Below are 14,473 nucleotides of genomic sequence, written 5' to 3' on the forward strand. Positions count from 1 at the left end.
GTGTGTGTAAGTGTGCGTGGATGTGTGTCTCGAGGGACAGAGTGATGGCTAATGTTGAACCCTTGAGTGTGTGGGAGGGGCTCTGCACTGTATATGTCGCAGGCGCTAGTGATGATCGCAGCGCAATTTCTGGCATTAACTGCCTTAACTCCTCAATTAGACCCACAGAGCAGGAACTTCAATGTCCCTAGTGCCCCTCTGTTTCCCAAAGTAGGTATGTGGGTGGGAGGGAGTTCGTTGACTGGCTTCTGTTTTAGAAGGACTCAGGATCTGTGGATCTGCAGATTCTCAAGGGTGCACTCACTTGCAGGCAGGTCACTTGGCAGAGATCGGGATATCTGGGCTCTCTGCTATCTGGTTTGGCCCTGCTTCTTTGATGTGCTCCGCCAGTTCTGTGCTGCTCTCACTGCCAGGTTCTGAGGTCTTGCTGCAGCTGGAGATTTCAGGGTGGTTACGTCAGTAGGGATCGGAGTAACCAGGCTTTCTGTTCTCTGGTTTGGCCTGGTTAGTCTTAAACTGGAGGGTTGTTGTGCTCCGCCAGCTCAGTGCTGCTCCGCCACCAGGTTAGACAGTCCCGCTGTAACTGGTGACTGGGTCGCTAGTCCCCATGCTTTCTGGGAAGTCCTGGGGTCTCTTCACTCTGCTCTCCAAGCTTGGGAGGCCCAGCGCCTGGTGTGTCTAGCTTGTATGACGTTTCTGCCTGGTTTTGGTGAGTATATAGAGTATTCTCTGTCACTGTGGGATTGGGCGGGCCATACCATCAGTGATGGCGCTCCTGCGGAGCTAGTATGGTGTCTAGCAGACTCGGGCCCTGGAAGGATGGTGCAGCTGCCGCGTGAATCTGGGACTCCGGGACACGTACTGCTGGCCTTTGCCTGCTGCTAAAGGGCTTGGATCTCTGCCTCAGCGGCTGTATACCCCAGGCAGTTAGGTCTGCGCTGAGAAAGACCAGCCCACTGTGCCGAGGAGGAGGGAGGTCTGGGGGAGGGGAGTGCCGTGAGATCAAAGGATCTTTTCTCTCCTTCCCCAAAAAAGTCCCCAGGTGACCCGAGACCAAAGTTTTCACCTCCTGCAATGTTCCCTGTTGTTTAGAAAACCTCACCGTTGTTTTCCTGGGTTAGAGGTCCTTCCATTCACCAACTCAGAAGTTTAGCTATTCCATCGCTCAGAAACTGTGTGTGCTAGTCGCCATCTTGGCTCCGCCCCCTTCAATTGTTTTACTGCTCTAGCTAGGACTTCAAGAACTATGTTGAAGAGATATGGAGAGAGCGGGCAGCCTTGACTTGTCCCTGATTTCAGTGGGGCTGATTTAGGTTTCTCTCTGTTTAGTTTGATGTTGGCTATGATTATTTGTTTGTATGTTTGTTCCTGAGTTCAGTAGGGCCAATTTAAGTTTCTGTCTGTTTAGTTTGATGTTGGCTATGTGTGCTGTGTGTGGCGTTTCTGTGTTTGTGATGTATATATTATATGTGTTTGTGGTGTATGGGAATGGTGTGTGTGTGGTATTTCTTTGTTTCTGGTGTGTTGTGTCTGTGGTGTTTCTGTGTTTGTTGTAGTGTTTGTGTGTTGTGTGTGTGGTGTGTTGTATGGATTGTGGCTTGGTGTATGAGGTGCGTGGTATGATGCTTATGTGCTATGTGTGTTTTTTGTGTTTGTGGTGTGTTGTTCTGGTGTATGTCTGCATGTGCATGTGTGAGTTTGTGTGTGTGTGGTAAGGTGCGATTATGATATGTGTGCGGTGTTTCAGTGTTTGTACTGTGGGCTATGAGAGAGAGAGAAAGAGAGAGGGAGAGAGAGTGTGTGTTTGAGCTTGATATCAGGCCCTAATGAATGGTAGGCAAGCACTCTTCCTCTGAGATACATTACCAGATTCCCACCCCCTGCCTCCATAATCCCCCCACATCCTCCTTCCCCATGTTCTGAGCTTACTAGTTTTATGATTTAGCTGTAAAAAATGTTTTTAAAAAAGTGCTGCTGGAGGTCTTTAGGAAGCCTTTTTGAAATTTTCCTTAAGAGTGGAAATTGTTCAAAATTGCTCTTTCAGTTTGTTTTGTCATTTTAAAAATGTCCTTCTCCATATAGTGGAAAAATAGCATCTTTAACAAATGGTCCTGGTCTAAGTGGATGTCTACATGTGGAAAAATGCAAAAATGCAAAAATGCAAAAAAACTCCTGTTGATAGTTTCAACAGGAGTTAAGGATATTACCTTTACCTTTATTCATGGCGTATGGGCTACACTAACCTCTTAGTGTTATTGAGTATAGTAGGTAAAGTGAGGAAGGAGCAAGCAACCTTCAGTTTCTGTTTTCCCAACTGGTGCTACCTACCTGAGAACATGGAGTTCTTATCTTCTCCCCTGAGCCAGGCCTGTTTGTGATCCCAGGTCACAGCCTCCAGGGGCAGGAGAAGGGAGCCTGGATTGCTCTGTTAATCTACAAAGTCTTCTGTCACTGCATTCACAGGGGACTTAGGAGCACAGCTAATGATATCACCTAATGATCTGCCTTTTTAACCAAATAGTTCTTATATAACTTGTCATTTCCTATAGCTTCATATAGCAACCTTTGAGGGTAAAGAGCAACAAATCAGTCACCTCTGCCTAAGGAAATGGAGAAATATTTCAAATCACCACAGGTAAAAATACAGCCAAACTGCGATTCACTCCCCACTCACAAAGCACCAGGGCAAAAGAAAGTTCTTCACAATACTGTCAGACACAAGAAGAAAGAAAAAAATCTGTTGTCTGCTCCAGAAAAGTACACACTGATGCATTTCTCAGACTCCAACATAGGAATGTGTGCAGCTTCTCAAAGGCATGTAGTGGTTTTATTTTTTTTTCAGGGCCTTGTATACCTCAGACTGGCCTTCAACTCTTCCTTTGTCTATGCCCAGGGTGAAGAGATTTTAAGTATGTAAAATGATACTCAGCTCAAACCACATATCTAACGTTCAAAACTTTACCCCAGAGTTTTATTTTCCTTAAGAGTGGAAATTGTTCAAAATTGCTCTTTCAGTTTGTTTTGTCATTTTAAAAATGTCCTTCTCCATATAGTGGAAAAATAGCATCTTTAACAAATGGTCCTGGTCTAAGTGGATGTCTACATGTGGAAAAATGCAAATAGACCCATATTTATCACCCTGCACAAAACTAAAGTCCAAGTGGATCAAAGACCTTAACATAAAACCAGACACACTAAATGTGTTAGAAGAAAAAGTGCAGATGAGCCTTGAACTCATTTGCACAGGAGACAACTTCCTGAACAGAACACCAACAGTACAGGCTCTAAGATCAACAATCAATAAATGGGACCTCAAGAAACTGGAAAGCTTCTGTAAAGCAAAGGACATTGTCTTCAGAACAAAATGATAGCTTACATATTAGGAAAGCATCTTCACCAACCTTATATCTGACAGAGGGATAATATCCAGAATACATAAGGAACTAAAGAAGTTAAAAAACAACAAATCAAGTAATCCAATTAAAAAGTGGGGTACAGAGCTAAACAGAGAATTCTCTCCAGAGGAACATCGAACGACAGAGAAACACTTAAAGAAATGCTCAACCTCATTAGCCATCAAGGAAATGCAAATCAAAATGACTCTGATATTTCACCTTACACCTATCAGAATACCTAAGATCAAAAACTCACGTGACAACACATGCTGGAGAAGATGTGGAGAAAGGAGAACCCTCATCCATTGCTGGTAGGAATGTAAACTAGTACAACCACTTTGGAAATCAATTTGGTGCTTTCTAAGAAAATTAGGAATAGTGCTACCTCAAGATCCAGCTATACCACTCCTAGGCATATCCAAAAAATGCTCAAGTATATAACAAGGACATTTGCTCAACCATGTTCATTGTAGATTTATTCATAATAACCAGAATCTGGAAACAACCCAGATGTCCCTCAACTGAGGAATTGATACAGAAAATGTGGTACATTTACACAGTGGAATATTACTTCGCAATTAAAAACAAGGAAATCATGAAATTTGCAGGCAAATGGTGGGAACTAGAAAAGATCACCCTGAGGGAGGTACCCGGAAACAAAAAGACACACATGGATTATACTCACTTATAAGTGGATGTTATACATACAATATAGGATAAACATATTAAAATCTGTACACCTAAAGAAGCTAAGCAAGAAGGAGGAACCTGAATAAGATGATCAATCTTCATTCAGAAAGGCAAATGGGATAGACAATGGAATAGGGAGAAAACAGGGCACAGGACAGGAGAATACCACAGAGGGCCTCTGAGAGTCTGGGTCCAGTAGTGCATGAAAGCAGATGAGATTCATAGCCAAACTTTGGGCAAAGTGCAGGGACGCTTATGAAAGAAGGGGAAGATGAAAGACCTGGAGGGGACAGGAGCTCCACAAGTAGAGCAACAGAACCAAAAAATATGGGCAAAGGGATCTTTTCTGAGACTGATACTCCAACCAAGGAGCATGCATGGAGATAACCTAGAACCCCTGCACAGATATAACCCATGGCAGCTCAGTGTCCAAGTGGGTGCCCTAGTAAGAAGAACAGGGACTGTCTCTGACATGAACTCAGTGGCTGGCTCTTTGATCACCTCCCCTTGATGGGGGAGCAACATTGCCAGGCCACAGAGGAAGACAACACAGCCAGTCCTGATGAGGCCTGATAGGCTAGGGTCAGATGGAAGGGGAGGAGGACCTCCCCTATCAGTGGACTGGGGAAAGGGCAAGAGAGAAGAAGAGAGGAGGGAAGGTGGGGCTGGAAGGGGACAAGGGAGGGGGCTACAGCTGGGATACAAAGTGAGTAAATTGTAATATAAATAAATAAGTAAGTAAGTAAATAAATAAATGAATAAGAAAAAAAGGCCTTCACACACCCACTGGTTTAAGGACATGTGTGCCAGTCATGGTCCACATGTGGAAGTTGGAGGAAACTTTCTGTAGCTTTTCCCCCGCTTCTACCACGAGTTCCAGAGATTGAACTCAGCTCCTCAGGTTTGCACAGAAGGGATTTTCCTAGGTTTGCCATCCTGCTTACCTTCTTTTCTTGGTAGATCTCAAAAGTTTACATACTTTCCTCATTGTCTAATGCAATGTACAACAAACACATTCCAGAAAGTTAAAATGTACATCTTGTTCTCTCTGTGACTTTACAAAGCCCTTAAAACCAACAACAGGGGACTAGAGAAATGGTTCAGCTCTCAAAAAGAGCACAGACCCCAAGTTTAGTTCAGAGCACCCAGTTTCCAAGTCAGTAGGCTCACTGGATTCAGTGAGGGGTTCCCTGTACTCTAGCTTTAGGGTATCTGATACTCTCTTATAACCTCCAAGGATACATACACATATATGATGCACATATGTGTGCTCACACACACTACACAGAGAGAGAGACAGAGACAGAGAAAAAGAGAGAGCGAGGAGATAACGAGAGAGAGGGGGAAGGTGAGCATTAAATATTTAGCAAAGCCAGGTGTACACCTGTAATCCCAGCTCTCAGAGAGGCAGAGGCAGGCAGATCACTGTGAATTCAAGGCCAGCCTGGTCTACAAAGTGACTCCAGGACAGCCAAGGCTGTCTCAAAAACAAACAAATGAAAAAACAAAAACAACAAAAAATAGCAAAACTTTAAAACAAAATCAGACCCTACTCATCCTCTTTCTCAGCTACCCATCCCTGAGGTTTCTCATCCCAGTTTTTAGAGTACATTATTCATAGTAATAGGCTTTAGGTGTTACCTGAAGGTTTCCGACTTGATTCAGTAAAATCAAGAAGAAAGCACCTTCTCTGCCAGCTGACAAGGCTCCCATTCTGAATCCAGCTCCCGACTGCTTAGAGGAGGGGGCCGGGCAGCCTAGAGTCCTGTGGGTGCTTTCATTTCAGGGCAAGGGGGAGGGACATGTACAGTTAAAGACCATGCTGGACCAGCCCATGCTCCCTGCCAACTGGGTACCAGGCAGTGCAATCTGCTAACTGTGCCCACAAGCTGTGGGTAGTGACTTTCTTGGAGACAGTTCTCCAGCTCCTGTAGCTATGACTAGGTGAACCCAGTATTGTTGGGGTGGGGAGGCTGTGTGTCCTCAGGGTGTAGACTCTTTATGCACTCAGGAATTGGCTCCTTTTGCTGCCAGACTTGTCTCTTGGTTGACACTGCTAGGGCCACTGTCCTCATGGTTCCTGTTGTCAGTGGTGAGCCATTATGGCCTTCCCCTCTTACTTCTCTTTCTTTTCTCCCTGCTGCTACCACTGTCCCAGCTCCTTACAAAGGCTCATACCATACACCTTCCTCATCTTCCTCTCTGCCCTTCAAGATCACTACTGCATAGTTTTATGTCTTGGGACCCTTGTGTGCCTGCACTAAAGAAGGGCTCTGAAGGTTTGGAAGGTTGTGTTTCTGAAACAATGGCTGAAGGAAGACAACAGGCCCCCGAGGCTACATCCAAGGCCTCACTCTGTTCTCAGAGCCAGGTCTGGCTCAGAATGCTTAGGGCACAGGGCAAGACTTCCACTTTCCCAGACATTTAAGGGCCACCCTGGAACCAAGAAGCTGGCAGTTGCCAAGCTGCTTTGCTGCTCTTTCAGTTCACCTAGTTTGCTCTCAGTGTCCTCCTTCTGAGGGTAGAGTGATTCACACGCCAGACAAAAGGGGAAAGACCGTGTTTTAATGCGTTCTCAGACATTTTAATGTGAATGTCTCCAGAAAGCTTGTCACAGACCTCTCCTGCTCCGTTTCTAAACATCATCACAACTGCATTGCAAAAGTGTTCTTGGAGCAAATGTAAGCCTCCTTCCCCTCACTGCCAATCCTGGTTCTGTGTGTAAATTCTGACCACTGCTGTCCTGGACCCCCCTCGCCCACCTCTCATGAGCAGCACTGCATTTGCAGGCTACCTGCTTAAAAGGGAGAAGTGTTCCCACTAGTGGCATAGGAGAGAGTCCTCTTTCAGGTCCAAGAGCCCTTTGTCTCCCACTCTATAGTTTTTGAACTTGGACAGTAATAGTACAATGGAGGCTTCATTAAGTGGGGGTGCACGAGGATAGAACAGGGTAAGAGGTCTTTGTTTGGGTGTTTTTTCCTTTGTTTGTAGTCGTAGTTGTTCACAGGTATGGCTAGACCAGTCTTTCTTCGGAGGACTGCTCTCCAGCAAGGACCATTACATCCCATCATCTAGACTTCCATCTTGCCCAGGATGAAAACATTAGACAAACCGAATGGCCTGAGTCTACTACAGGACTGAAACATTGTTGGTTCTCATAGGGGTGGGGGTGTTGCTAAAGGAAGGTTGTGGTGTTATCTGCCCTAACAGGGCTATTCAGGACTTTTTTCCTGCAGTTGTATGGCTGGAAGCCAGAACTTCACACATGTTAAGCAATTACTGTACCCTCAGTCCCTCACTCAATTTGAACAATACAAAAGGAAGGACTTCTTTGTGTGGGATCTCGGATCTCACTGGTGGGCCTGAGCATGTAACTCAGGGGAAAAGCACTTGTCCTAGCAAACATGAAGGTTCATTCCCTAGTGCCTATAAGAAAAAAAAAAAAAAAAAAAACAACAACAATGAAAACCTCAGTGGTTATGTACAAAGGTACATGTTTTTTTTGTTTGTTTGTTTGTTTTCTGTTTGCTTTTTTATTGGCATGCCTTTTAATGTACTAACTGAGCTCCTCATCCTTTTGAATGTAGGCTTGGTTTAAGATTAGGTGAGTCAGGTACAGAAAAACTCGGAGGAGGAAAAGGATCACAGGTGTAGCATCTGGTCCCCGCAGCAACTGTCCCTGAAGATTTTAGCGCAACATTTGAGTGCCATCCTTGTGCCACAGCAAGGTGGGGATGCTCTTCTTGTGCCACCAACATGTTGACCACTTATGCTGTCCTGACAACCCTTACTTCTCAGCAATTCTTTCATCAATAAAGAGGTGCATTCTCAATATGCATGTCCCCTTTCCCCTGTGATTACTAAAACAGTGATGTAAATATCTTAGTGATTCTAGCATCATGTAAATTCCCTTTAAACAGAATGACAGAAAGGTACCCTTTCACAACATGGCATGATTGAGTCACCTTCAGTAATTCCTACACGTCAGAGAAGGGCCGAAAGTACTTCGGTGATGGATTACACTGACCTGCACTTTCTCCTTTGTCACCTTGTCATTGTGCTGCCTTTGACTCACCCTGCCACTGTATGTCAAGGAAGGGCAGGATAAACTCCTGCTGATAATCAGTGTTTTCCCTGATGGGGCTCAGTTCTGCTACTATTTGCAAGTCCATTACAACACTGTAAATGACTGGAAGGTGGGCAGGCTCTCTGATAGTGAGCTCAGCACTGCTGGAGGTGCCTGCTTGCAAGGCGGCTCTGATGAGCTGTGAGGTGGGGTGAGGGCAGTGAGAATAGCTAAGTGGTGACCACGTAGAGCCTGTTAGGCTCCAAACCCGGTTCTGTAGGGAGTAAGAGTCCCAGATCCACCTCTGCCTTTGTCCTGGCAACTCGACATTATTGTTTCTCTTTAGTCTTGGAGAAAAGTCTGTTAGGTTTCAGACCTGGGACAAAGGACCGAGGTGTGACTATCTGCCATATCAAAGTGGACTCTGCTGTCAGATTCTCCCAGCATCCCTCAGTTTCTACCTGTTTCAGGGTCCTCCTGGCTTGCATACCCCACCCCATACCCTGGGCTCTCCAGCTCAAGGGAGTTTCCTGTATACTCCAACTATTTTGGTTACCCAGCCTTTTTGTACCTTTGGGCCTCCTGGATGCTGCCCCTGGTTCCTCTCTCTCTCCTATCTTCCCTCTCTCCCCTCACCTCTGCACATGGCCTCTGGTCATGCCCACTTTGGCTAAGTCTCTCTTTCATCTACAATAAACCTTCTCCTCCACCACATCTGGAAGCAGGCATGCTTCCTTTCCTTTTTTGTTTCTTTTTTTTTCCTTTCTTTTCTTTTTTTTTTTAGGGAGGGTTCTTTACATTGTCGTTCCCCTGGGGTCCACTAGGGGGCGACAGGCACTCTTGACATAGTTGTACCCCTTTACCAGAAGGCAGCAGGTAATCTTGATTCTGTCTTTTCTCTTTTGTTCAAGAGGGGGCAGTAGGCACTCTAGACATTGTCATCCCCGTTTTGTCATGTCCTGGGTGCTTTTATGTCAACTTGGCATAAGCTGGAGTCACTGGAGAGGAGGCAGCCACAACTGAGAAAATTCCTTCATAAAATGAGGCTGTAGGCAAGCCTATAGGGTGTTTTCTCAATTAGTGATTGACATGGGCGGGCCCAGTCCATTGCGGGTAGTGCCAGCTCTGGGCTGGTGGTCCTGGGTAGTATAAGAAGCCATGGGAAGCAAGTCAGTAGTCAGCAGGCCTCTGTGCCTTCTGCATCAGCTCCAGCCTCCTGGTTCCTGCTCTCACATGAACAGTGATGTAGACGTGTAAGCCAAATAAACACTTTCCTCCCCAGTTTGCTTTTGATCACGTTGTTTCATCATAGCAATAGTAACCCGAACTAGGACAGAAATTGGTGCCGGGAAAATGGGGTGTTGCTGAGACAGACCTGACCATATGTGGAATGACTGATTGTGGAAGGACACTGGAACTTTTGGTGAGGAACCCACTGAGTGTTCAAAGCTTGGTGAGCTGTTCTGTGGGAGCTTGGATGATAACAATGTTGAGAGCAGTGCAGATGATGGAGGGCTGCCTAGTGATATTTCAGAATGTGTTTGAGAGTCCCTCAATGACTCAATCAGGGCCATTTGCTTTCCTGAGTTAAGAATCTGTGGTTCTGCTTAGCTGCGACTCAGTAATCAGCTTGATTTAAAATTTACCAGAACTATTACCTTCGTTTTGTTGGGACAGTTGAAGCTGGTCAGCAAGAGCTGAGAAATTAGTGGTCCTTAAGAAGAGACCGGCCTCAGTGAAGTGCAATCTTCTGGTAAGTGTTTCCTCAGAGACAGCACATGCAAGCTGTATTCCAGTGCCCCTCCCCCCCCAAGGTTGTACCTCATTCTGACAGAGGAACTTGGTTATATGAGAATCACTCAGGTATTGGTAGTTTAGGAAGCATGCAGGGGTCATGGAGAACAGCTGAGGCTTGGTAGTGTGTGGCAGGGATGAAGTCCCCAAGGAAAGCCCAAGAGAGGCTACTGGTGAAAGTTCAGCCCAGTCGCAGCAAGAGACCCCTTGTTGAACTTTGGACAAAAGTGGAAGTCAAGCATGCCTGTTGCCCCCTCATGGATTAAGTGGATACAACGCTGTCAAGAGAGCCTGTCACCACCTTGTGGACAAAAGGGAAATGACAGTCAATAGTGCTTGTCATCTCCTCATAGATTAAAGGGGAATGAACAAAAAAATAGTGCCTGCTGCCTCCTCAAGAACAAAAGGATTGACAAGGTCAAGACTGTCTGCCTAGGCCTCCTCCCCGGACTAAAGAGGAATGAAAAAGTAAAGAGAGCCTATTGCCCCCGACAGACAAAAGGCAAGTGACAACAAAGTCATCAGTGCCCCTTGCCCCCTCACACACAAAAAGGGTCTAAGCCAAGAGGGCCTGTTGCCCCCTTGTGGAAAGGGAACAGGGAACAACAATGTCAAGAGTGCTCTAAAAGGGAACAATGTTTGCTGTCTGCATTAGTGGACTGAGGGGGAACCGTTTCTTTCCTCCTCCCCCCTTTTGCAAGTTATTATTTTTTATTTAAACTTTAATTAAGTACATTTTAATAAGCAGTGATTGCTAACAGTACAATACTGGTGGAGTACATATAGAGACACTGCTTGTGATTATCATTTCTAGAATTGTATATGACCTTTATTTGTATCAACAACAACAAAAAGATGTTAGTCCTTTTCTCGGTGTGGATCATGGAGGTATGCTTGATCTGTCCCATCCTCTTTCTGCCACTATAAGTAAAACAGTTGATATAATCAAGTTAGAAAGATACAAGCTCATTTTGGTTCACAGTTTCAGGTAATCATCTATGATCTTTTGGCTGCTTGGGTTTTAGGCTTGTGTCAGGACAGCACATCATGTTAAGAAGCAGATAGCAGACAAAAAAAGCAGCAGATTTTATGGCTCAATTGAAAAGGAAAGGTGATACTCTTCAAGTGCATATCTCAGTGACCAAAATCTTCCCACTATACCACACATTCTAAGGCTCCACTGTTTTCTAATAGTACCAGAGGCTGAAGACTAAGTTTTCAACACACTGGCCTTAAGAGTACATTCATGATTCTAACCATAGGAATGCATGTGTAAAGTGTTGATAATATCTCAAATAGTTAAAATGTAAATGGTGCTACTAAACCCACCTGTGTGATATTTGCTATACTAATAAGTTAAAATTCAGTTTATTACAACCACAACAGGTTTTTTTGACCTATATATAATAGCATATATTATATATCTACTATTTTACATATCATTTATATTCTATTTAGCATCTATCTGCTTTATCTACTTATCTATCTGCCTATCATCTATCTATCTACCTATTTACCTATAAACTCTCATCCTATCTATCTATCTATCTATCTATCTATCTGCCTATCTATCTATCTATCTATCTATCTATCTATCTATTTATCTATCTATCTATTGCTCTATCCCTTTACCCAATCACTAAGAGTCACAGTACTTCTTACTGCTGTACCTGGAATGAAGGGCATTATAATATTTACAGTCTTCATTGGAAGCCACTGAAGCCACCATCCTCTACTATTAGATTTGATGGTATCAATTGAATGCGTGTCAATGGGTTCATTTCTAAATGCTCTGAATACGTGGATGCTATGCCCCTGTCAATTAGAAATTGCCCATACCATCTAATTATGGTTTTTTTTTGGGGGGGGGCGGGCCTTTGGCATAGAAACTTGCAAAGTATCTAGTCATTTCTTTCAATTGTTGATACTCCCCCTTTCTACTTACCTACCTTAGTCCACTCTACTTACCTCTGAAAATGAGGGCCAGTTTTCACTGTCAGGAGAGTAATGCTTCTTTCAACTCTGGGTGAATAATAACCTTTCTGACTAGTAGGCAGACACAGTATAGGTAGAGCTTGGACTCTTTTCTCCAAGTAGAAGTTTCTCCGCAGTGGAAATTAGACAATTTAAACTGGTAGACAATGAAGCTGAGAAAACGGCAACAAATTCAACCAGTGATCACAGAGAGTGTGGATGAGAGTGTGATAGAGGTGGTAGATGTTCCAGCATCTCCTCACCTTTAGAGTCCAGTGTCTTACCTGACCTCAGATTTCAGCATCTACACTCTTTTTATTCCTTTGTAATATATTTAAATTATTTTTAATTTATATATATAATTTTTATTTTTAATTTATTGTTAAATTTATTACAATTTATTCATTTTATATCCAAGCTGTAGCCTCCTCCATCAGCCCCTCCCAGTACTACCTTCCCTTCCCTTTTCTCCCCATATGCCTCTCCCCAAGTCCACTGATAGGGGAGGTCCTCCTCCCATTCCCTCTGACCCTAGCCTATCAGGTCTCATAAGCACTGGTTGCATTGTCTTCCTTTGTGGCCTGGTAAGGTTCACAGGGGGAGGTGATCAAGGAGCCAGCCACTGAGTTCATGTCACAGACAGCCCCTGTTCCCCTTACTAGTGAGACAGCAAGGGGGAACAATTTCAACAGGGCCTTGTGTGGTTCCTATTTTCTCCATGTCCTTCTATTCCCCAACCCCTCTTCTTCCATAAGACACCCTGCACTCTGCCCAAAATTTGGCTGTGACTCTCAGCATCTGCTTTGATCCCCGTTGAGTGTAGCCTTTCAGAGGACCTCTATAGCAGGCTCCTATCCTATTTCCTCTCTTCCACCGCTTCTGATGTCTATCCTGTTTGCCATTCTGAATGATGTTTAAGCACCCTCCCTAGGGCCCTCCTTAGTGTTTAGCTTCTTTAGGTCTGTAGATTTTAGTATAGTTATCCTATATTATAAGGCTAATATACACTTTTAAGTGAGTATATACCATTTGTGTCTTTCTGTGTCTGTGTTACATCACTCAAGATGATCTTTTCTAGTTCCATCCATTTGCCTACAATTTTCATGATTTCCTTGTTTTTAATAGCTGAGTAGCATTTCATTGTGTAAATGTGCCACAATTTCTGTATCCATTTCTCCACTGAGGAACATCTAGGTTGTTTCCAGATTCTGGCTATTACAAATAAAGCTGCTATGAACATAGTTGAGGATATGTCCATGTTGAATGGTGGAACATCTTTGGGTATATACCCAGGAGCCCTATAACTGGATCTTGAGGTAGTGCTATTCCCAATTGTTTGAGAGAGCACCAGCCTGATTTCCAAAGTGGTTGAACATGTTTGCCTTCCCATCAGCAATGGAAAATGTTCCTTTCTCTACATCCTCACCAGTATGTGACAACCAGCTTGTGTTGTCACTTGAATTTTTTTTATTTTTTTATTTTTTATTAATTACAGTTTATTCACTTTGTATCCCCCCATAAGCCCCACCCTCCTCCCCTCCCAGGTCCACCTTCCCTCCCCCTTCTTCTCTCTTGCCCCTCCCAAGTCCACTGATAGGGGAGGTCCTCCTCTCCTTCCTTCTGATCTTAGTCTATCAGATCCCATCAGGAGTGGCTGCATTGTCATCTTCTGTGGCCTGGTAAGGCTGCTCCCCCCTCAGGGGGAGGTGATCAAAGAACAGACCTATCAGATTATGTCAGAGGCAGTCCCTCTTCCCATTACTATGGAACCCACTTGGATACTACGCTGTCATGAACTACATCTGTGCAGGTGTTCTAGGTTATCTCCATGCATGTTCCTTGGTTGGAATATGAGTCCCTGGGGAGACCCCTGTGTTCACATTTTCTGGTTCTGTTGCTCTCCTTGTGGGGTTCCTGTCCTCTCCAGATCTTACTATTTCCCACTTCTTACTTAAGAAGAAGAAGAAAACAGGAAACAACCTAGGAACCTGCCACAGAGGGCTTCTGGAAGGCTCTGCCCTACAGACTATCAAAGCAGACACTGAGACTTAAGGCCAACTGATGGGCAAAGTGCATGGAATCTTAAGTATGAAGTGTCACTTGAGTTTTTGATCTTAGCCATTCTGATATGTTTTACAATTATAAACTTCAATGACATCAAATACCATAAAACATTATGGTTTATTTAAAACAGAGATAAACAAAAATGATCTATACTTTCTGAGACCTTCACTACATAGCCCAGGTTAGCCTTGAAGTTGTAATTTTCTTGCTTGAGCCTCCCAAGTGCACAGATTGATAACTGATTGAATTTTCCCATACTTTATTGGGGACATATTTACACTAATGATATTATTTGTTATTTTTCTGTAGTTCATATTTACCTTATTGAATGAAAAAGAAAAAGAAAAAGATGAATGCTCCTAGGTATGATGAAGGAGAAAGTTTATTGTAGTAAAAAGGAGACATAGCCAATATGGCCATGAACAGACTGACCAGCCATGGGGAGATGGGGGAGGAGGTATAAAGAAACCTATAAATAAAGATAACATAG

This window comes from Meriones unguiculatus, chromosome X, assembly GCF_030254825.1.
Source record: "Meriones unguiculatus strain TT.TT164.6M chromosome X, Bangor_MerUng_6.1, whole genome shotgun sequence".
Classification (NCBI taxonomy): domain Eukaryota; kingdom Metazoa; phylum Chordata; class Mammalia; order Rodentia; family Muridae; genus Meriones; species Meriones unguiculatus.